The sequence below is a fragment of the Acomys minous genome (assembly GCF_964271855.1).
Source record: "Acomys minous genome assembly, chromosome: 20".
Taxonomy (NCBI): Eukaryota; Metazoa; Chordata; class Mammalia; order Rodentia; family Muridae; genus Acomys; species Acomys minous.
In genome coordinates, this window is record NC_140502.1 from 1,945,126 (window position 1) to 1,967,820 (window position 22,695).

The 22,695-nt window shown below is 49.7% G+C and overlaps 1 protein-coding gene across 8 annotated transcripts in view; it reads left to right on the forward strand.

Moving 5' to 3' along the window:
* The first annotated feature begins 696 nt into the window (after positions 1-696).
* The window catches only part of ZNF536 (zinc finger protein 536), a 478,014-nt gene continuing 456,015 nt past the window's right edge, over positions 697-22,695 (forward strand). For 5 of the 8 annotated variants that reach the window (XM_084770779.1, XM_084770785.1, XM_084770784.1 and 2 more), the window contains exon 1: positions 4,006-4,753. The gene's annotated coding sequence lies outside the window, so the exon portion shown is untranslated. Of the gene's footprint in view, positions 834-1,475; positions 1,594-4,005; positions 4,754-22,695 lie in introns of those variants that run through there. The other 3 variants (XM_084770782.1, XM_084770786.1, XM_084770781.1) reach the window with 2 other exon arrangements.

The following is a 22,695-nucleotide window of genomic DNA, read 5'->3' on the forward strand; positions in this document are numbered from 1 at the left end:
AAGCTTCTTGTTGGTGTCTCGGCATACTTCTTTTATTATTACTATTGAATCTTTTCCTTTCTTTTTCTTTTCTTTCCCTCTTTCCTTCCTTTCCCCCCCAATAATGACACCAGGATCATTATATAATCCCATAACAAAGAGGCTTTTGAGGCACCAGCTTTTGTCAACCCTAGGACAGAGAATCCCTAATTGCATTATTCGGCTTCGCGCCCCCCCCTCCATCTTTCCCCCTCTTCCTTGCTTCACAGAAGCCCAGCCTCTGCATCACTGAAATCTCCACTTTGTTACCTCGGCTTATATTATTTACCCAAACGTTCGCCTGGAGGACCAGCCTTGCAAAGTTGCCTTTAAAAAAGTTATTTTGTTTCGTAATTAAGTCTCGGAGCCCACCGCGATGATTATTCTGGACCCATAAGGCAGAGAACCTGCATGACGTTTTTCTCGAAGTTTAATTACCGTATGCTAATTTCCTTGCCTACTACGTGATTAATTAAAATCATATTTTCATAATCATTTGGCACTAGTATTGTTTTAGAATTATCATGATCTCCTAAATAGTGTCTGTAAATAAAGTCGCCTCTAATGGCAGGCGCGGGAGGCGAGGCTGAGGACCTCTCGGTGTTTGTATCGCGGCGATTGGCAACATAACGGCCTTATTTACATTAAATACGCCACAAGGTTACAGCGCGGATCAACGTCATTTGATCGCTGATGACTCCCTTAAACGCCCGGGCCGTGACTGATTCTCCACGTCCCGCTGTCCACCGAGATTCACCCGCGAGTTTTTTTTCCACCCCAGCAAAGAAACAGACTTTAAATAGTTTGAGGAGCAGGTAAGAATTACGCGTTTTCGTCCCCTCCTTTCCGCGTCTCTCTCTCTCCTCTCTCTCCGTGGCAATCGCTCTCTCCGTCTCGGCTGGATAAAAAATTCTTTAGTTAAAGGCAGGAATGCAAAGTAGTGACAAGCGAAGGGGCTGATGTATGTCTCCGTAACGAGTCTGACAATCAGAATGTAGCTCTTGGAGAAAAGATAGATTTTAATAAGTGTGTTTACATGAGCTCAAGGTCAGAAGCAAGCTGCGCTGTGTTAAATGGTTTCTTAGTTGCTAGACAGAGAGAAAAAATGGACGACCACACACCATTCTTTGTAGATTATTATATCAAGGGTTCAGTCTCCGGCTCATCAAAGCTAAATGCTGAAAGACCTATCTAGTTGCTGTGAATTACGCCAGGGCGACAATGGAGAGCGTTTTTAATGGTACAATGCATTTCACCTACCAGATAGGGGGAGGCCGAGCAGGGGATGGGATGTCTGCTGGGGTTGGATGATGAGTATCAATGAACGGGGCGATTCTGAAATGAGGTTGATGAAAAGCGAGCTTGCCCTGCCCGGGCTGGGCTGAGAGCAGTTGGCTAGGCTCTGGCGAGTGGGCGAGCGAGGCGCGCTAGCTGGGCGCCCGTCCCCCCTCAGCCCCGGAAAATGATCAAGTCAATCATGTGGACATGTTTCATTATTCATTGAACACAATCTTTTACAACGCTCGGTTTACGTGCCCGAGTTTTGCTCCCGACGCCCGCGTTTAATGTTTTAAGGTAAGGCAAACAAAGGTGGTGGGGAGGCCGGGGTTGGGGGGTTGGAGGGGGAGGGCGGCGGGGTGGAGGGGCGCGCGGGTGCCAGGTGGTGGTGGGGGCGGCCCCGATCTCCGGGAGGTGGCAAAGTGAGTTTGGACTCTTGGCGTGTTTCTCTCCCCCCCTTCCCCTCCCCCTCCCCCGCCAGGCGAGGCCTGTAACCCGGTTGCTTCTCATCCCATTGCGATTAAAAAATATGGTCTAATTAAATATCCGTGGTTGTGACGTTGGGGAGAGAAGCTGTCAGCGGGGGTTAAGGGGGAAAGGGGGTGGTTGGTGGTGGTGGAAGAGAAAAAAAAAAAAAACAGAAGGAGGAACGCCGGGTAGAGGCGGCCACCCGGCATCGAATGGCGCTGGAGAACTTCAGTGGAGAGCGGGACCCGCGCCCTGGCCTCCGCCTCCCCACCACAGCCGCAGTCCCGGGACCGTTACTTTGAAAGGGAGTCCCCAAGGCCGAGCGCACAGCGCGCCAGGGGTACCCGGCGTCCACCAGGCCGGGCCCGCGCCTCTCTTCTGCGCCACTGGCCTCAGCTCGGGGCTGGGGAAACTTTCTGCAGGGTCGGGGGCCGGGGAAGCCTAAAGAGAGGGGAGGCTGCGCGGTGGAAACTTCTCCAGCGACTTTACCCATTTGCTCCAGTGCTGGAGCGGGAGCAGGAGCGGGAGGGGGTGTATCCCCGGCTACCTTCGCCTCCCACCCCCCCCCCGCGTGCGCCGCCATCCTGCGTGGTGCAATCTGCCCTCCACCCAGGGATCAGGGGGGTAACTGGCAATTACTAAAAAAAAAATCAAAGTTAGCTGATGCTTATGGGGTGCCTAACTTGCGGGTGTAAGGGCGGCCAAGACCTGCCATTTTGTGTTTGCATCGGCTTTCTGCGCCCCAAGAGCCAGGCAAGGCCGGGCCGAGGTGCCTGGGGGGGGGGGCGGCGAACCCAGGACCCCGGCAGCGTAGAAGCGCCAGCGCAAACACGCGCTGCCCTAAGCACCTGCCCCAGTCTGGCCCAGGTCCCGGGGGCCAGCGGGGGCCTGAGACACAGAAATAAATAAATAAGTAACAGGTTATGGAGGGAAATGAGGCGGCCAGTCCCGGGCTGGAGATGCAAGGCCAATCAGAGTAAAGGAGTGCGGCTGTGAGACCGTGTGTGTGTATGTGTGTGTGTGTGTGGGGGGGGCTTGGCAGCCGGGAGAGGGGACCTTTGGGGGGGGGGGAGTAGTCCTGAGAAGAGAGATTTTTTTTGCGCGCGCGGGGGCGTGAGGGGGGGGGTGTCGCTCATCCTCAGCCCAGCCCAAGACTGGAGCGAGAATGAACGTCACTAATAATAAGCCTTGCTGTTTGCTTCAAGGCATTTTTATTTTAAATTTGAAGATGAATTAAGGAAAACAGTCGTAGGCGGGACTCAAGATGTATTTTAGGCAAAAATATAATAATATAAAAATAAAAATAAAGAAGAGGGCTTTTCTTTGATGAGTAGAAGTGTCCAGATCTTGATGTTCCCATCTGTTGCAATTTTGCAAAGAATTACAATATAGATTATCTCCGCATACACGGAGGTATGAGAAGTGAAGGAAGGTGGAAATTAATGCTGTGGAAGTTAGAGAAAAGAAAGAGGAGAGAAAGAGGGGGCTGTGTCTCCCCTCCTTTTAACACTTTGGAGGAAATTCCCTTAAGGTTTCTCTGTGGACAGGTGGAAAGTTACGTGTCCCTCATTTTTCACTCATGATTTGTTAGTCCTTCCTGCTGTCCGCCTCCTGACGAGCGCGCAACCAAGTCCCTGAGTTCTCTCCTGGAAGGTTGCAAGCGTGGAAGTCTGGGGTCGGTGCAGGCAGAAGGCGGGGGCTAGGGCCTGGGAGAAGCAGGGCGGGGTCCCGGCCTGGCGCGCGGGTGGCAGCGGTGGCCGGGTTTTGTTTGCTGGATATTGTTTTGTCTAACGGGTTCCTCGTAGGAGACGTGATTCGTCAGCCGCCTTAGTTTTCACTTGAGCGGAAAATAACGGCGGCTACGTGCAGTCCCGGTCCGCGGGGGCTCGAGCGCGCGGTGCGTGTGCAGCCTTCGAGGCGCGCGCGCGGGTGGGCGGCCCGGGCCACCGGCTTTAGGGCTAGAGGGCCGGGCTAGGGTGAGTGCGCGCCCGAGCTGGCCTCGGGTTCCTCCTGCGCTTCGCTGGGCAGCGGCCGCCGCCGCCACCGCTCTGCAGTTTAGCAGAAATCCGACAGGGGCCGCGTTTGCTGAGCGCATCCGGCCGGCTGCAGCCAGAGCGGGGCCGCGGAGCCAGACCACTCGGTGGAGACTTCAGGAGGGGGCCCGAGGGTAGTGGTTGGGGGGGGGGGGGAGCAGACTGGGAGGGGCTCGGGAAACGATCTTGGCCCCAGCGAGAACCTCTCCCTGTCCCTGCTGTCCCCTCGTGTCCTCTGCGAGTTGGGTAGCCCGGAGGCACCCGGGCCTTGGCTTAACCCTCATAGCCCCCCGGGTCTACAGGCAGGGCTTAGGGGAACTTGGGGTGGGGTGTACGTGCGCACAAGTGTGCGTGCAAGTGTATGTGTGTTGAAAAGGTTAGAGCCGAGAGTCCTGTTTTCTTTCCCAGTTTCTAACAACTGGATTTTGACTTTGAGACTAGCTTCGCTCACTGCTTGGGCTGGGAGGGGGTCGTCTTTCCTCGTCACTCATATCTTTGTTCATTGTTCACTCAGTGCAAGGCAGAGGACTTAAAGAGAGCAAAAAGAAGGGAGAGAAATAGAGAGAGAGGCGGGGGAAGAATAGAGAAAGAAGAGGGACGTGTTGGGTGGGGGCACCCTTGTCCCTTCCCAGGGCGTGTTGGAGGGTGAAGTAGTAAACCTACGTAAGGAAGGTCGCCAGGAAAGTGGACATTACAGCTTTAATTAACTTCGAGATGCTCCGGCGGCGGGACCTGGCGTAGCCGTGACGCGCCCCCATAAATCTGCCCGGCCGGGGCTGCTCCAAGAACTCGTACAGTAGCCGCGTCAGATCCAACGCGCGCCTCCCAGGCCGGAGTCCATTTGCATAATTGGATTTTGATTTTTTTTTTTTTTTTTGCCTTCTTCATCCCCTGAAACTTATTTGAAAAGCCAAGTGAAAACCGCGACGACCTGCACACTCAAAAGCAAGTGCCAAGTAAGTGCCCTGCGGTGGGCTCTCCGCGCCCCGAGGTGAGGGCGCAGTGCTGGGGAGTGAGGTGCTCGCCGGGTGAGTGCGTGCAGCTTGCAGCGGGCGGGAGCATTGCGTCTGCCGGGCTGGATGTTCAAGGAACTTTTTGGTTTTGTTTTGATTTTGTTTTTAAAAACTCCTACCTCTGTCTCTGGACTTTTCTGGTGAGGTGAGGTGGCTGGGCCAAGCGTGGAGCTAGCTGAGGCAAGACTGAAGAGGAGATCTTGGGGGGACACAGTTGAGAATTGGGCATCGTGCTTTGCTGGGAGGGTGGCGGGTCCCTGTCGCGGCCGTTGCTGCTGACACCGCCACCGCCACCGCCGGCCGCCGCCGCCGCCGCCGCTGCCGCCGCAACCACCGAGGCGGATGGAGAGCTAAGCTGCAAGCCAGCGGGGTTAGCGCCATGGTTGCAGTTTGTCGCTAAATGCCTCCCCCATTATTCTAAGGTTGGTGTCTCCGTGTGTGAGTGCGTGATTGTATGCACGCGCGCGCGTGTCTTTTTCCTGTGCTTTAAAAGGAAGAAAGGCAACAACAACAACAAAAAACCAAGAGCGGGAAGGCTTTCCCTGTAGTCTGCCTTTTCCCTTCAGTGTCCTCTGTTTCTATGGCTGGAAAGAACAGAGTGAGAGCTGTTTTGCCTAAGACAGGGTCACCACCAACAGATTGACAATTCAGTTGGAAATGCTAAAAATTCTACAGCAGAGATACAGCTGCAGGCATGACATGCCGGCTCCACCCCGTCAGGGAAGTGGCTTCACAATTTCAAATTATTTAAAAAAATAATAATAACAATAAGACGTTATTAGTAGTATTGTTGACAGTGAGAAGGATGTAGGGGGAAAGTGGATTGTTTTGGCGAAGACTGCAGCTGCCCTTCCCATCTTTAGGCCTGCCTGGGAACTTGTTGTGGACAAGACCCACCACCCTGCATGGTAGGCCCCCCCTCACTCAGCTTTCAACTCTGGGAGTTGTAGGGGGGGGCTCCTCCCCCCATAGCCCTTTGGCCTCTGCTCTGAGGGAGCCTGGGGCTTTGGCTGAAGGCTGCTTTAGCTATGATGTCATGCTGATAGCTGTGTAAATGTCTCTTGATCCCACCATTACCCGCCTGAGCACTCTGCCCAGCTCCCTGGCAATCACAGGACCCAGGGCCCTAGGAATTAACACCCTCTCCCCTCCACCTGACCGATAAAGAGTCAGCTACCAAAAGTATGCCTAACTGAGCCCAGTGTTTGCATTGGTGGGCCCAACATAGACACTAGTGTGGTTGACAGACTCCTGGACCGAGGGCCCCCTGGCTTCCCAAAGTTTGAAAAACTTTTGGAAGGCTTTGATGCACAGAACATCCTTAATCTGGGGAAACCGGCCTCACTGACCGGCAGAGTGCTCGGATGCGATGATGCCTAATGAGGACCTCAGGTCTTACTCTGGGAAGAGGGACTGTGACATTCGGGTCCCTAACTGTGACTTTATATTAAGATAGCTGCAAATGAACCAGATTTGGCGTTGATGTGCAACGTAAATAGCGTGCAGTGATTTAAAGTTTCTTTTGATTTACTGTTTAAATGAAATTTGCAAAGATGTGATGAGAATGAACTTAACATCTGGGCACATGAAAAAAAAAAAGGTTAGTGCCTCATATGTCATCCTCAGAGCAAAGTCTTTAAAAATGCTTTCACCCTAAACTGGGTTGGGGAAACAGTTTTCCTGGAGACACGATGAGAATGATAAAAAAAAAACCTGGAGAAAAACCACTTTCGATACATTTGCCTTCTCTTGGACCACTGCTCTGAAAGCCCATCTTGTTGTGTGCCTGGAGCGCCTAACTTCTGAGCAAGCTTGAGATCCTTACAACTCAGCAGTTTAACTGCTGGTCAGAGCCGTCTTCTTCATGGATGGCTTAGGGCAGGCAGGGAGCAACTGTCATGCTGGGTTGTTCCAAGCCGGAGGCCAATAGCCCCTATTACGGGAGAATATAGGAACTGGGGAAGACATGGGGGCCCTGCTAGTGGTGTCTGCCCCTTTGAAAGCTCAAGACAGAGCTTAGATGTGCACAGTCGGCCAAGCCTCCGAAAGCTGACCCACCCGGTTATCTCTTCTGCCTTAGGTAATCAAGGAAATTTCATCAGCTCAGACCCATAAAACCCACAAGCCCTTTCACGCGAACTCCAAACTCCATCTTACTTTTTTTTTTTTTTTAGCAAGATGAGCTTATCTCCGACATGAGGAAATCAGTTAAACAGCCTTCCCCAAGCATGGCTGCCTTTTGCTCAAAAGTTGTCTATGAATGGCACAGGTGTTTTTTAAAGTGCCTTGAATGGAAAGGGGGGAAAAAAAAAGACAGCAATGATGCTTGTGAGAATATAGATGAATTTGTTTTATTTTTTTTAAAAAGAAGGGTAACATAAAAGAAGAAAGCGAAATAGATTTATTTTTCTAGTTTCAATGAGGACAATTATAGCTTTTAAAGATCTTTAGATTTAGTGTTTTTAATAAGCCTTTTAAGTAAGCTGAAATATCAGCTTGCATTTTGTTCTTAACATTATTTAAAGAGAGACTTGATGCAAATTTAAATCATAAGTGAGTTTCCGGTAGGTCACTTTGGGGCCATGCTGAGGACAGAAATGCCCTACCCTCAGCCAACCTGCTGGGCTCGAAGTCCTTGGGTGCTGAGCCCAGCTTCATCTTGTCCCCAGGTGAGGTCTTAGATTAGCCACAAGGACATGTGCCCTTGGTGTCTGATGCTGCATTTTGGAGGGGGGGAAAACAAACCAAACAAACCAAAGAATAAAGTCCCTCACTTTGGTGCAGTTTCTCCCTCCCCTTCCCCCCTCCCTCCTCTCCCCTTCCCCTCTCCCTTCCCCTTCCTCCTTCTTTTCTTCTCCTTCTCCTCCTCCTCCTTCTTCTTTTTCTTCTTCTTCTTCTTCTTCTTCTTCTTCTTCTTCTTCTTCTTCTTCTTCTTCTTCGTCTTCCTTTTCTTCTTCCCCTTAGAGCCCACACCTGCCCTCTACAGCTGCATAGCATGCCCCCTCCAGGGCTGGCTGCTTAAGCTATGGCTAGAACTATAGTAGGCAGGAGGAGGAGGTGGGCACCGAGGGCTCACTTCAGTTGGCTAGCCAGACTGTGAAGTAGTCTAGGAAGTTTCCCAAGGAGATGTTCTGCCAAGGAAACGGATTGCCTTTCATGTCTGGAGGCTTTGGCCTACTATTACATCCCCCTTGCTTTCCCTGTGGTGAGCCAGTAACATGTGGGGTCAGAAGGAGCTCTCCCCCCCCCCCCCGAAGTGACTTTTGACTGTGGTCTCTGGGGTGTCACGTGGTAATGATAGGTCTGTGTGTGACGTGTGGGTGGTGTACATTCATTCACGCGCACACATGTGCAGGGGGGAGGGTGCTGCCTGTTAGAAGGACCTGCTTTGAGATGATTTTCCCTTCGTCCACAGTTTCAGTGTGTAAGAGAGAATAGCGAGCTTGTGTCTGGGCCTGCCAGGTGGAGGGCTCAGCTCAGGAAGAATGGGAAAACACACGTATTTGTCCTTAGGATGTGGCCCCTGGGCGATACTGCGCTCACATCCTACTTTATTTTGTATTTCCTACATGCAGGCGGACCTATGATCTATATTAAAGACACCTCAGAAAGGCGAGCCATGTGGCAAGCTATCTGCTTTGAGCCCCTGGGAGGCCTAGCATAGTGGTTCCTCGGGCCAGTCCGTGTCACTCATGGACTTCTGTCGCGTGTCATGGCTTGAGTGCTGAAGGAAGAGGGGCTACTTTTGGCTGGCTTTGTGGGCACTCTCCAGATTTCACTTTCAAAGCTCTTTGTGGTCTTTGGTCTCCCCTCTTGCATTTGAGTAACTTGAAGAGCCTCTGGTACTCAGCTTTCCACACATGCTGGGCTTGCTGCAGACGCCCTAGAAACGGAGGCTTTCTGCATTGCCTTAAGAGGCCAGACTTCTGTAAAGACGAGACCTTGGGCGGAACCTGCTGGAGGAACCAAGGCACCGTGTCTGCCGGCCTGAGGGCTCTCAAAGATGGTAGTAGGCGTGTTTTCCATTTGTGTGTGTTTGCCCTGTGGGATGTTTAGCAACAAGCCAAACCTCAACCCACTAGATGCCAGTAGCCCTCTTGATTATGGCCATCGGGAATGTCTAGATATTTTCATATATGCCCCAGGAGGGGGAAATCAAGCTGATACCCTGAACTGTGCACGCATGAGGCCTTGCCCTGGACCCCTCGAAGGAGGTCATGGAGATCAGTTCGGATCTTACTCCCAAGAAGTACCCAGGTGGCTTATAGATTCGTCTTGGTGCCTGGTAGACCAGATGATTCAGCCCTGCACAAAATGAGGGTAGCCCTTGACGTCTGAGAGGAGGATGTTATCCATGCCCCCCGTTCCCCCCCGCCACCTGAAGAGTAAAAAGATTTCCAGTGCAAGATGTGGGGCTCAGTGCCTGTGCTTCTGAGTACCAGTTATACCTCTAAAAAAGGCCCTGCGGGTGAGAGCTGTGTCCGTGGACCACGTGCAAACCAGGAAGCTGGAAGTGACACAGTACTCAGGCACTGTGATGAGGCTGGGCACCCTGTGGGCAGGATAATGGCAGTCATTTGTTTCTGAGCTCTCACTTTGTACTTCCTTAGGAGGGCAGGTTCTACATTTATTCTGAAGGTTTCATGAAGGGAAACTGAGGCAGGAAGCAGGAGACCTCCCCCTTTGCCCCCACTTAACTCTAAGGTTGTGAAGCATATCTCTGTCCCATATCCATCTGCCCCTCCTACACCAGGGACTGTCACGGAGAAGGCAGGAAGGTCATGGATACCATAGCAAGCCAGGTCCCAGAAGTACAGGACCCCCCCCCCCAAAGGTGGGGCGGGACAGATAGAAAACTATGAGGATGCTTCCTGAGCTGTGAGAGGTAGAGGCCTGCAACCCAGTGTCTAGGCCCCTCCCCCACAGCTATTCTCAGAATATAGCTTTCAGATGAGAAAATTAAGTGCCGCTCTGACACAGGAAAAAATGACCACCGTAGGCCTGAGCTGACATTAACCCGAGAGCTTCCAACCAAGGTCCATATGCTTTGGCTGGCTGGGCCCTGATTAGTTGGGTCTTTGGTTATTGAGATACAAGTGGGCCTGTCCCCTGAATTCTGTTCCTACCCTGCTCTTTCCCTCCGTGGCCCTTCTATCAAGGTGCTGGCCTACCAGCTCAGAAATAGATTAGAGAGATAGAGATAGAGACAGACAGACAGACAGACAGACACACACACAAGGGGGAAGAGATAGGCACACACACACACACACACACACACACACACACATACACACATAAATAGGATGGGGAGAGATAGGCACACACACATACACGGGGGCGGGGAGATAGGCACACACACACATACATACATGGGGGGAGGGAGAGATAGGTACACACACACAGAGGAGGAGGAGGAGGAGGAGAGAGGCGGGGGAGAGCGCTCTCTATTTTGGTTGTAAAAGTGAACTCATGGATTCTCTAAACATTACGATCAACCACAGACACAGACTTGCCCATTCAACTTTGATTAGAGCGACTCATATTTCTGAGGTTCCTGTGTGATTCTCAATTTTTTTCTGGGGGCGGTGGTGGCTTGTGCTTGTTTAATGACAGGGTCTCGCAATGTAGCTCTGCCTGAGACCCGTAAGGGTTAGGATTACCGACGCGTGCCATTAGGCCTGGGCGCCCCCACTTACAGGCTCCCCTGCTTCTCAGTCAGCTCTGAGGGCTGACCAGGGCTACCAGAAGTATGCCTTACCTCAGTAGATATTGCTGCCTGGAGCAAGGGCCTTGACAGAGACGGGAGGTGGTCACAGTGTTAGCACCTGCCAAGTCAGTGCTTGATGCTGGGCCCTTGTGGGGCCACATGCTACCCTCTGGGCGTATTGTCTTGTTCGAGCCACTTAGCCACCAAGGTAACGCAGTTTCCCAGCGTGCAAACTGAGGACGTGACAACTTGTTGCAGCCAAGAGATTTGAAGACAGCCGCTGTGTCGGGTGAAACTTCTGCTCGCGTAGCCTTGCCTGCGTCCTGCCTGCTTTGCTGTTCAAACCCCCCTTTCGAAGCAGTACCAATTCCCCTTTTAAAATGGAAGAGAAAAACAGAAACCAGAACTGGTCATTTTGCAAACACGCGCATTGTTGTAAATCTATTTGCACGAGGGAGAAAATATTTGGAAACTCCCATCAACTGACATCACCATAGAGACAGATCACAGATCACATGCATGCTACATATAAAGTATCCTCTCTTTGAATGACCTGCTCTTTAGTGTGTCTTAAAAAAAAAATCCAGAAAGTTATATTGTTGTTTACGAGAGGCAAATGTGGCCCATTTTTTTTCTAAGATTTTAATTCTTTACAAACAACCTCTTCCAGTTTAATCAGCCAAAGCTGATTATTAAGGCCAGAGTGGGGTCTGTGGGAAGCCTACAGAAGGAGTCTGGGGGGGGGGTTGCGGGGGTAGAGGCGGAGAGGGGGGTAGGCAGGGGGAGGGCGTGGGCCAAGGGGGAGCTGTGTTATTCCCACCTTTTCATTTTTGGCCTCTGATTTGGGCCTATGGTGTGTGGATGCCAAGCTGCTGTTTCGGCCGGCTACCCCACACTGGGTCTCTCTCCGGTGAACACGGTTGGATCTGCTAATGAAACTCATGTCTAGCCTCTGGTGTGCCTGGGAAACTTCAGTCACCAGCTTTGCCACCTGATGGCGGTGGGTGGGTGTGGTCAGCCGGGGTAGGTGGGTGTGGTCAGCCTGGGTGGGTGGGTGTGGTCAGCCTGGGTAGGTGGCAGCGTCCTCCAACAGCCCAAGAAAAGTCCCAAAGTGTGGGAATGCTGGAGAAGAAAAGCGACCACGGGTGGACATGAAAGGGTTCCACCTGCCAGGCGAGACCTCCGATAGTTGAGGGTAGCTCTGTGCTGGGCTGGCTAAGCTGCCCTTCTTGCTCTTTCTTCTACTCTGGCTAATCACTCAGGGGTTCTGGGGGTTTGGAACCATCTTGTGCGGAGTAGTCACAGACTTTGAAGGCACTCTTTGTCAAGGATAAGTCCGGTCACGCTGTCTGCTGTTTGCAATTCTTCTCTTTAGCTGTTGATTTGACAACTTAATATTTCTTTTCTCTGTGTGTTTTTTATTTTAATTTAAAATTAAAAATTTTGTATCAGTCTCCATTTTCTCTGTTTTGTCTCTTTCAACTCTTTGCATATACATTTAGACTGAAAGTATTTTTTTTGAAAAGGCTTTAGTTAAAGTATGTTTTGGGAGGAGAGAGAGAGAACACTGCGATGTTAATTCTATTTATAATGCCTTTCTAGCATATTTTGGAGTCAGAAGAAATGGTATAGGCAAGATGACAAGGACAATTATCATATCTACAAATGTATTGATGAAGGCAGTGACCTTCTTTCTCCCTTAGCAGCTACTGTCACCCAGGGAGCAGCACAGGGGTCTTCTGAGAGTGTTACATAGTGGGCCAGGCAGCACCTGGGCCTCCAGCCAGTGTGATGTACCTGACGGGATGGCACTGCCTGTGTCCTGGGCCTAGTCGGCATATTTATTTTCTGACCATGAGACCAAATAATGTTTTCCAGATCTTAGGATAAAAAGCAAATGCTTCTGGAAGAGCTGGCTGCATTTTGACAGTCTGCCCTTTAGTCTCTCTGATCCTGGCAGCTTGATCCTCATATTTCCCACATATTCCTCAAAAGGTTGACAAGCGCTGGACCACGGTGAGAAGTTGTTCACAGGATTTGGAGGCTGGCTGTTCAGGTGGAGGATTTCAGGCCAAGTGTGTCCATCTTGGGGGACGGGAGGCAGGGTGGGGTACGCACGTGTCTGTGGTGAATAAAACTTTTTCTGTTTTGTTTCCATGATGCTACTGCAGAGATAAGCGCCCTGACATCTTTGTGTGTGATCCTCCTGCCTCTTAAAAAAGCTCTGCGGGTGAGAGCTGTGTCCGTGGACCACGTGCAAACCAGGAAGCTGGAAGTGACACAGTACTCAGGCACTGTGATGAGGCTGGGCACCCTGTGGGCAGGATAATGGCAGTCATTTGTTTCTGAGCTCTCACTTTGCACTTCCTTAGGAACCTACCTCCACTCTTTGATCTAAACAAGGTGTGGTCTCGAGTTATTCTCAGCCCCAGACTAGACATTTAAGTTGGAATCTGCCCCTTGTATGCAGGCTGGCCTCCCTTGCTGGGTCTCGGGATAGGAGTCTGGGATGGACTGAATTCTCTGTCAGCGGAATATGATGCAAAAATCCAGATGTGATCATTTGTGGTTCAGTGTGCACAGATCATGACTCCCTCATTTTCTTCTCAAAGGTGGAGGAATACATACATTTTTTTTTCTGGGCTTGGGAGGGGGTATAATTGCCCCCTCATTTATCTCAACCATCGGCCGAGCGTTCACCTTTAGGTGAGCAAGAGGCAAGTGTGAGCATTTTCTCACTAGCTGTGTCATTGCTTTTGAAAGCACAGTCTAGGGAAGTCTTTGTGTGCATTTGATTTGCTAATTAATAAAAAAAAAACCTGGGTTACGTGGTACACACATGTTGCTTGATATAGCACCAGCTCTAAGTTCATTTTTTTGCATAATTTAATATTTAGGCACTGTCTCTCCCTCATTCCCTCATTCTACCATTGAAATACTTTCTCGTTACTGAGCTGGAAACGTTCTGCTTGTGAGTGAGAAAAGAGCGTCTTGAAGCGTTTTTGCTTTGTTTCTTTCGTTTCTGTTAGGGAGCTGCACTGTAGAGTGATAAAGAGCTCAAGGCCAGTGAGAGGCGAGTGAGTTCGAGGCCCGCCCCTTCCACCTCTGTGCTGTTGGTAAGCACACATGATTTTGATCCTCAAGTCTCCCTATTCCCATTGGTGGCTTTAGGATAATTCTTTGTTTCCCACAAAGCCATCAGGATTAAAAGGGAAGGGCCCAGAGCACCCGGGCAGCACCAGTGCCTGCCTTCTAGATTTTGGTGGCTTTTTGAGATGCACCCCACACACAGCCGTGGGCGCTGATCGCTGCGGAGCCTGCAGGAACGGCTAGCTTGCTTTTGTGGCCCTGGCTGGTCTCCCTAGTTATTTACCTGGGGATCGATAAGGATCGGCCGATTGATTCCTTCTGTTTCTGAGGACACATCTTAAAGGGTAGGCTTAGTTCAAGGCAGAGTCTCGGGTGGGGCCCCCCCACAGTCTTCTCTAAACAATGGTTTTCAGTCTAGGCCCACAAGTGTTATCCCAGGTTCCAGCCCCTCCTCAGCGCTCATAGGCGCGCGCACACACACACACACACACACACACACACACACACACACACGTCATATCACACGTGTGAAAATGCATGTAGATACATGTCATACACACAACATGGGGACATGTGTGCGAGTCTGTACATGTTCACAAGCACACATGTTCACTTCCAGATGCGTGATGGGAGTGCAAATCGTGTTCTTCATCTTTTCCAAACTCCAGGCCGCTGTCCTCACTCATTCATTCATTCCCTTGCTCACTCACTCCTCCGTTGTCTGATGCACTAACTTGTTCGATGCTGTGACATACAATGACATTTAGCCAGGACAGGAGGTGCAGGGTCTGACAACACAGCTCCTGGGGTAGCTGAGGCAGGAGGATTACAAGCAAAGTCAAGGCCAGCGTGGGCTACTTAGCTAGACTCTTACAAAGTAAAAAGTCTCCTAACGTGCTTGAGGTGAGGCCCTGTGTTCAATCTCTAGAAATGAGATAAAGCAGAGAGAGAGAGAGAGAGAGAGACAGACAGACAGACAGACAGACAAAGAGAGAGAGAGAGAGAGAGAGAGAGAGAAGAAGAAGAAGAAGAAGCAGCAGCAAAGTGGGGCTACTATAACAATACAAAAAACAGAATAAAAGCAGAAAAGATCTCTTAGGTTCTAGGCTCCATTTGAATAAACACACACACACACACACACACACACACACACACACACACACAGATTTTCATACTGGTGAACACCTACCTGTGTGTTGGTTTCTGATGCCCCTAACCCTAAGCATGGTATGCCAGATTGATGCATTGAACCTGGAGCTATTATGTTCTGGACAAGCCGCCCAGCAAGAGGCGAGCAGCTAAAACTCCTTTTCTAGCTCCCTGAAATAAAAAGTCAGGTCTTGGGCCAGGCATGGTGGTGCACACCTTTAATCCCAGCACTCGGGAGACAGAGGCAGGTGGATTGCTGTGAGTTCGAGGCCAGCCTGGTCTACAAAGTGAGTCCAGGACAGCCAGGGCTACACACAGAGAGAGACTCTGTCTCGAAAAACCAGCAAACAAACAAAAAGCAAAACAAAACAAAACAAAAATCCCAAAAATAAAACCCAACAACAACAACAACAACAACAAAAGAACAGAGAATAAAATAAAATAAAAAATAAAAAATAAAGAAGCCAGGTCTTCCTAAAAGAGAATGCCAATGTGGCTTGGGAAGTCCAGCCTCCCAGGGATGTGGTTTGTGCACTATAGATCCTGTCTCCTCAGGAAACCTTAAAACAAAGGCCAGGTCCTGGACATAAGTGCCTCAAACCTGTCCCATGCTTATGAAGTGGACAGCCTTGGCTTCAAAATGCCAAGTGTCCTCCTTTCAATCAGTCCTCAGCACACTTTTCCTCTGTGGCATATTGCCAGTGCTGAGCTCTCTGTACTTGGGTCACAGGGCTGCACATGTCCCTAAAAGGGGCTCTTGGCCTCTGCCTTGAGGCCATCGCTTACAGGGTTTCCTAGAAAACACAGCAGAGGAGACTCAGGTTCAGAATGCCTGAGGTGTAAAGGTCCCCTCATACTTACTCCTTGGACCCTAAATGAGAAGATATGTTCAAACGACATCATCATCCATCTCTGCTCTTTCCTTTCTTTCTTTCTTTCTTTTTTTTTTTTTTTTTTTGGTATTTTTGTTTGTTTGTTTGTGTTTTTTGAGACAGAGTCTCTCTTTGTGTGTAGCCCTGGCTGGCTGTCCTGGACTCGCTTTGTAGACCAGGCTGGCCTCGAACTCACATCGATCCTCCTGCCTCTGCCTCCCGAGTGCTGGGATTAAAGGCGTGTGTCACTACCGCCCGGCTCCATCCCTGTTCTGCACAAGGCCCGGAATGACCGTGACGTCTGGTTATTTTCCTCTATTCCTGGGCATGGGCTGCCGATCCCCAGATGTCCTCACCGCCTTCACCCTCACCTCGCTCCTTTCTCAAGCTGCCTCCTGGAGCAATACACGGGTACATTCCCACACCAAAGGGAACCCCAAGCCTGGACAAGGCCTGGAGAGGCTTCTTAGCTCCGCTCCCACTCTCAGGAGGTAACAAGACCTGGGCAGCCAGCCTGGTCTCTTCTGAGAGCGCATTAGTTCACGCCTGAGACCAAGAACTTGCCATGGGTCGTGTGGCACGGAAGCCTTGAGACTGGTTGTGCCTGGCGATGGGTCCAGTCTGCAGAACTCAAGGGGACGCATCTGTTCAGAGAGGTTAGTCGTAAGCGAACCAGGCCCTCTGCGCCCTCCTGAGGAACCCTGTACCAACCTCCCATGGCGGGCCCAGGCTGACCACCGGTCGGTGAGGAGGAGTTGTAGGGAGTGGTGTTAGCCCAGTCCACAGAGAAGCTACTATTCCCCTACCCTGGTCTCCTCACAGCGCTGCGAGCTGCCTTGGCATTTACTGAGCTTCTGCCGTGTGCTGGGCACCGTCAGCACTGGGCACACAGAGGTGGAGCCGGCGACCATGGCTCCCGCTGCTCGAGGCAGAGAGCCTCTATATTTATTGATCATTTCTACTCTGAGTGCTATGAAGAACCAGAGCAGAGAGGTCCCTTGGAGGAAAAGTCCCTTCGGTGAGGTGATCGGTAGCACCTTCTTAGAGGTTAGTGAAAGATGGGAGGCTGTGAGCAAAGCAAAGAGCATAGAACGTTCCGGACAGAGAAGAAAACACGCGTTAACGACCTAAGGCAGAGAGAGGGCTTGGAGGCTGGAGAAGAAAGGCCAGGGTGTCTGTAGCACATCAAAGAATGGTCTTTACACGCGAGCACAACCTGTTGGGAGGGGGTGTCTTTTGTCCTCTGTGGTCTTCTCCGTGTCCTGTCTTTTCCCGCCACCCAAGGTAGGCGTGTCTTCCCTAGCTTCCCTCCAGCCTTCCTTCTTGCTGCGCGAAGAAGAAGCGTTCCTCTAGACTGTAGATGCCCACTGGGGATTTAATCTGAGCTCAGCGCATCCTGGAGTTAGAAAACAAAGTTAGCAGTCGCAGGGCGAGACATGACAGGCTTCTCTTCTTATATGGGAGGCTGTGTTGAGAGTCGCAACCAGGTCTGTGGCGCCTGGTTTTCTCTGCCCACGCTCTCTCAGCTCCCAGCTGTGGGGGTGTGTGCCTGGCTGCACAGGAGCATGCGCAGTCGTCATGCGCCGCGTCGCAATGTTGTAGGAAGGACAAATCATATATGATGTGGTCCCTTCGCGGAGGCACGAGGGGAGAGAGAGAGAGAGAGAGAGAGAGAGAGAGAGAGAGAGAGAGAGAGAGAGAGAGAGAGAGAGAGAGAGAGAGAGAGAGAGAGAGAGAGAGAGAGAGAACGAGCGCGAGAGCGCTTTATCCCCTTCATGAGACTGGAGCCCTCTCAAAGTTGCCTCAGGGTGCGTCCCTCACATTGCCTGTGGGATGCTGGCATCAACACGGCTGCATCCCACCAATGGGATGAAAGACTGACATCTACACATCTACGTGCGTGTGCGTGTTGCATCCTCATCACTGATAACGAGTGTGCTCCGGTGATAGAGCACACTTTATGTTTTGTCGTTATTTTAGGGAATGCTTGTCCTGTTTCTAACAGAAAGGAAGGAAGGAAGGAAGGAAAGAAGGCGACTGTAAATAGTTCTTCTCTTTTGCTAGCAACCCCGAGTTCTGTCATGCCGCAGGCACTGTCTGATGTTTAGCAACCGAAGTTGCCTAATGGTGAAATTCTCAGGTACATCACCATGTAGAGTGGTGTGTGGCTGCGGGTCCTTTTCCTCTGCACTGTCTGGAGGTGAGACGGGCAGCCTGGATTTTGCAGCGCCATCCGAGGCGCTCCATTTCCTGTCTCTGCTTGACTGTGCAATGATGCTCTTTATGCTCTTCTGGTTTTATCTCTCTCCATCCCATCCTTGCTGTCAGGCAGTGTGCTGAACTCCAAGGCTGCCGACTGACGCTACAGAAGTGAGTAGGTCCGCCCCGCCGCCCCTGCCCACCCTCCCACGCCCGGTCCCACAGGGGTTTCTGGGAGTTTTTGTTTTGTGCTAGCCTCCTGGACTTTTGAAGAGGTCACGGTCTTTTCTTCCCATAGTCTGAGCAGTCAAAGACGTTTGTCCCTTTAGTGGAAAGGAATAAGGTGTCAGCAAGGCTAGATGCTTGCTTATGGTACCTGTAGGTCCTTAAGAAACAAGGCAGATGTAGACGTTGTGGGTATCTCTCATTCTCAGCTGTTCAGATTTATTACTTCCATCACCACAGTGGCAATGTTTAATTTAATTTAATTTTTAGCGGAGATGAATTATGTTTTGGCTCTATGGAAACTTAACCTTTTTCTTATCGCTGGGATTTAAGTGGTTAAATAATTCATCAAATAACTGTAAACATTGCAAATTGTCCTTTGTATACACCGTATTTCATATCCTGTAACGTAGAGGCAAAAATACTAAAATTGAAATGTACAGACTCAATAGAAAAATCACAGAAATAAAACCCATGGCATCTATTACACTTTTGGAAACTTTGCCTAAATGTTTCCCTTTCCTTAGCAAATTTTATGATGAATTAAAGGGGAGGGGGGAATGGGCTTAAAAGAGCATGATAAAAATAGTCCTTAAGAATAAAGGAACAGGGGACAGAGAGGCAGCTCAGTGGATAAGAGCACTGGATGCTTTTCCAAAGGCCTGGGGCTCAGTTCCCAGCGTCCACATGGCAGCTCACAACCATCTAACTCCAGTCCTGGGGAACATGATGCCCTCTTCTGGCCTCCTTGGGCACAGCATTCACACAGCGCATGCACATGTACAACGCTCATGCACATTAAAAAAAAAACATAAAAAAGGAAGAGTAAAAGAACAGACCTTAGTAAGCAGTTTTCTCCCTAAGTTTATCTGTTTAACTCTGTGGATACGTGTTCGCTGTTGATCTCACTACCTGTCTTAAGGTAAGCTGTCCCGAACAGGTTACCATTTCTGTACTTGGAAGCATTAACTGGGAGAGCCATTTCACCCAAATAATATAATATAGGTCTAAGTTTATATATCATGTATTATGAACTGATAATGAAAAGTTAGTTATTTTTTCCTCTTTAGAAGTATTTTTAGCCTATAATCAAGATGGTTTGGGGGAACATTTGGCACTTTCTCTCAGTCCTCTGTCATACATTTCCATGTGATTGTTCTATCATCTTCTTGGAAAGTGACAGAGGTGCCTCTCCCACAATAAACAAGCGACTAATGTACTAATAACAAACAATAATGCTAATGAAGAAATTATATTTTTCTCCAACTTAGAGGAGAGTGCCAACAATAGGTAGGATAAAATAAAATCAATATTTTGACAGGATTCTATTATGTCTAGCTCATTAATTTGGAGACGACTTCTCTGTTCAATCTGAAACCACCGAGTGTCAACAAATAGTAGGTTTTAGCGCCTACCCTCATTCCAGTGCATTTAATGCCTTCCTTACAAGTTATTTTTGGAGGAAAATGATTTTTGATTCTGCAGATGTATAGAGGAGGCATTGTGTAGGTTTTTGTCTTAGGGAACAATAAAACTTTTGCAGTTGCAATTTGTATTCAAGCGATTTATGCATTCTAAATTCCAATCCAGCACGCTATGTAGTTTTTCAGTTACGTATTTGTACATACAAATATCTATGGCTCTGTGTGTCCATATGTGTTAGTATACACGTGTTTGCACACATGCATGTACACACATCAATTTACCTACATTTTCCCTTAGCTTCCGCTTGCTTGCAAAAGGCCGTGGAGTTTCTGATTTCCAGGGGCCGATGGAGGATGGCGCTTATTCGGGCTCTTATTGACTGGGACCACGTGACAGAAGTGATTGATCCGTCTTGGACATAGGATTGCTAATTTATCACTGTGCTCATCTTTCCTACATAGCTGGTCCACGTCAGCCATCTTCCTCACACGGTACCTCAGAAGGACCCGGACCCGCCTCCTCCGGGTTCCCAGCTGTTGCCTTAACATGAAATTACACCTTTCACTCTGAGCAAAAAGAACTTGTACCACTGTGTCCCTCTCTCCTTTGTCTTCTGGAGATCACAGAAGCCTGGACTACAGGATGGTGGCTAATAACATACAGTGTGTGTTATTGATATTGCTTTAATTGTCTTATTGACAACGCACTTGAACTTGGAGAAGCACACTAATATTTATTGTCCTGTGAACTCACGTGAGGTTTTTTTTTTTCTGATTCAAGCCATAATTACAGAAGGATGCTAAACTCAGCTGTCTGCCCCTACTGCCTCACCTTGCTGTGATATGGAGAAAAGCTTACAGGCTCAAGGAGGGAACCCCTGTGGGCTCTCCTTCTGAGGGTGACACCCCTATGGATGTTGTCTCTCTAAGGATGCTCTGGATAATTAACACCCTAGCCAGCATCTGGCTGGGAAGGGAGGCAGCATAATGACCCACATGGGCAGCCACAATGAGGCCAGTGCTGGACAGCTGTAGGGTTGCTCACAGGTTTTTGAGAGACTCCGTGTCTCTCCTCTTAGGAAACGCTACTGGATAGCCTTAGAAAGATCTACAACAGATGGAAACTGGCCACTGTGGGGGCCACTGTACTGGCTAGGAAGCAGAACTCTATCCGACGGGGAGGGTTTGGACAAACTCTCCGATAGATGGAACCATCCTGGTCCAATTGATGTCTGTCTGCATCTTCCCCTCCCCCACCATGTCCCCACATCCCAAGGGCTCCATAGCCCCCAACATCTCTCAAGCTCTTTGGCTTAAGCGCACTCCTTAACCCTGACCGTTTTTACTCTCGGGTCCCTGGGGTCTCTACCCTTGAGTGTCTACTCCGTCTCACGTGGGTCTGTCTCGACATCTCCCTCCTCCCACACGATCTCTCACATTCTCGTCCTCCTCTTGCCCGGGCTTGTCATTACTCATCGGGTGACCTGTCTGCATGGTCATCCTCCTCTCATCCGAGGGCTGCTCTTCAGGGTAGGGCCTTCAGCCATCCTCTGGTAACGCCACTTTAGCTTGGAAAGAGTGGCTTGCAAATGGCAGCCGTTTAATAACTACACCGACAAGGCACCATCTTCCTAGGTCATCACACGGACGGGGTTTATTCTGAGATACATGCTACTCGTGAAAGTGCGAGCACCAGGAGGTACTGCAGCATGTTCCTGTAATCAGAGCACTCAGGAGGTTGGGATGAGAGCATGGTAGAACAGCCTGGGCTACATCCAGCCTGGGCTACATCACGAGTCTCTATCTCAAAAAAGCGAAACCAACAGGATGTCGAGGCCAAAGAAAAGTATTTTTCTCTATACTTACTTCTAGATGAAATTTCAAGTTGTTATTTAGCATTTACTAAACTTTTAAAATATGAGACGGCAGGAAAAAAGCAGTCCAAAGTTTCATCTGTGTAAAGAGAATTTATTAGTTTTTGCTAGTCATCTTTTGGCCAATTCCTTTCTTTCTTTCCTTCCTTTCCTCTAAATTTTGTTTGGAGCCAGCACCTCACAGGTTGCCTGGGATGGTCTTGAACTTTCGCTGTAGACCAGGCCGACCTTGAACTTATACTTGATTTCCTTCGGCCTCCTACGAAGCCGGAATCACAGGCCTGTGACACCACGCTTGGCTGGGCTTTGCTCTCTTTCACGATTCTCAAATCTTGTAGAAATGCTCTGTTTTCTGATTCTAACAGTTACACTAATTTTTTAAAAAAGATAAGTCATATAGTGTGCTGCATTTCAGGAGATGCTTATATTAGAATGACAGTAACGAGCAATTGGAGCAGGCCAGCCAGCACATGGCTGCAATGCCAGCGTTTGTTTGGGAGGCTGGAGTAGGACTGTGAGTTTGAGGCCAGGCAGGGATACATATTGAGACCCCGAGACACATACACATACACACACACACACACACACACACACACAGAGACCCATACAGACACACACCCAGACACACACACACACACACACACACCCAGACACACACACACACATCCAGACACACACACACACACAGACACAGACCCATACAGACACACACACACAGACACACAGACACATCCAGACACACACACACACAGACACAGACAGACAGACACACACACAGACACAGACAGACAGACACACACAGACACATACAGACACACACGCACACAGAAACAGGCAGACAGACACACAGACATACACACACACACACACACACACACACAGACCCATACAGACACATACAGACACACACACAGACATACACACACAGACCCATACAGACACATACAGACACACACACAGACATACACACACAGACACATACAGACACACACACACACACAGACACATACAGACACATACAGACACATACAGACACACACACACATAGACACAGACAGACACACACACAGACATACACACACACACACACACACACACACACACAGACCCATACAGACACACACACAGACACACACAGACACATACACACACAGACACATATGTACACAGACACATACAGACACACACACACAGACACACACAGACATGCCACAGACACACACACATACTGACACACACAGACACACTCAGATACACACACACACACACACACACACACACACACACACACACACACTCGGATTTGAGAGCTTGTCCCTTGATGCTCTGGGAAACAATGCTGTGT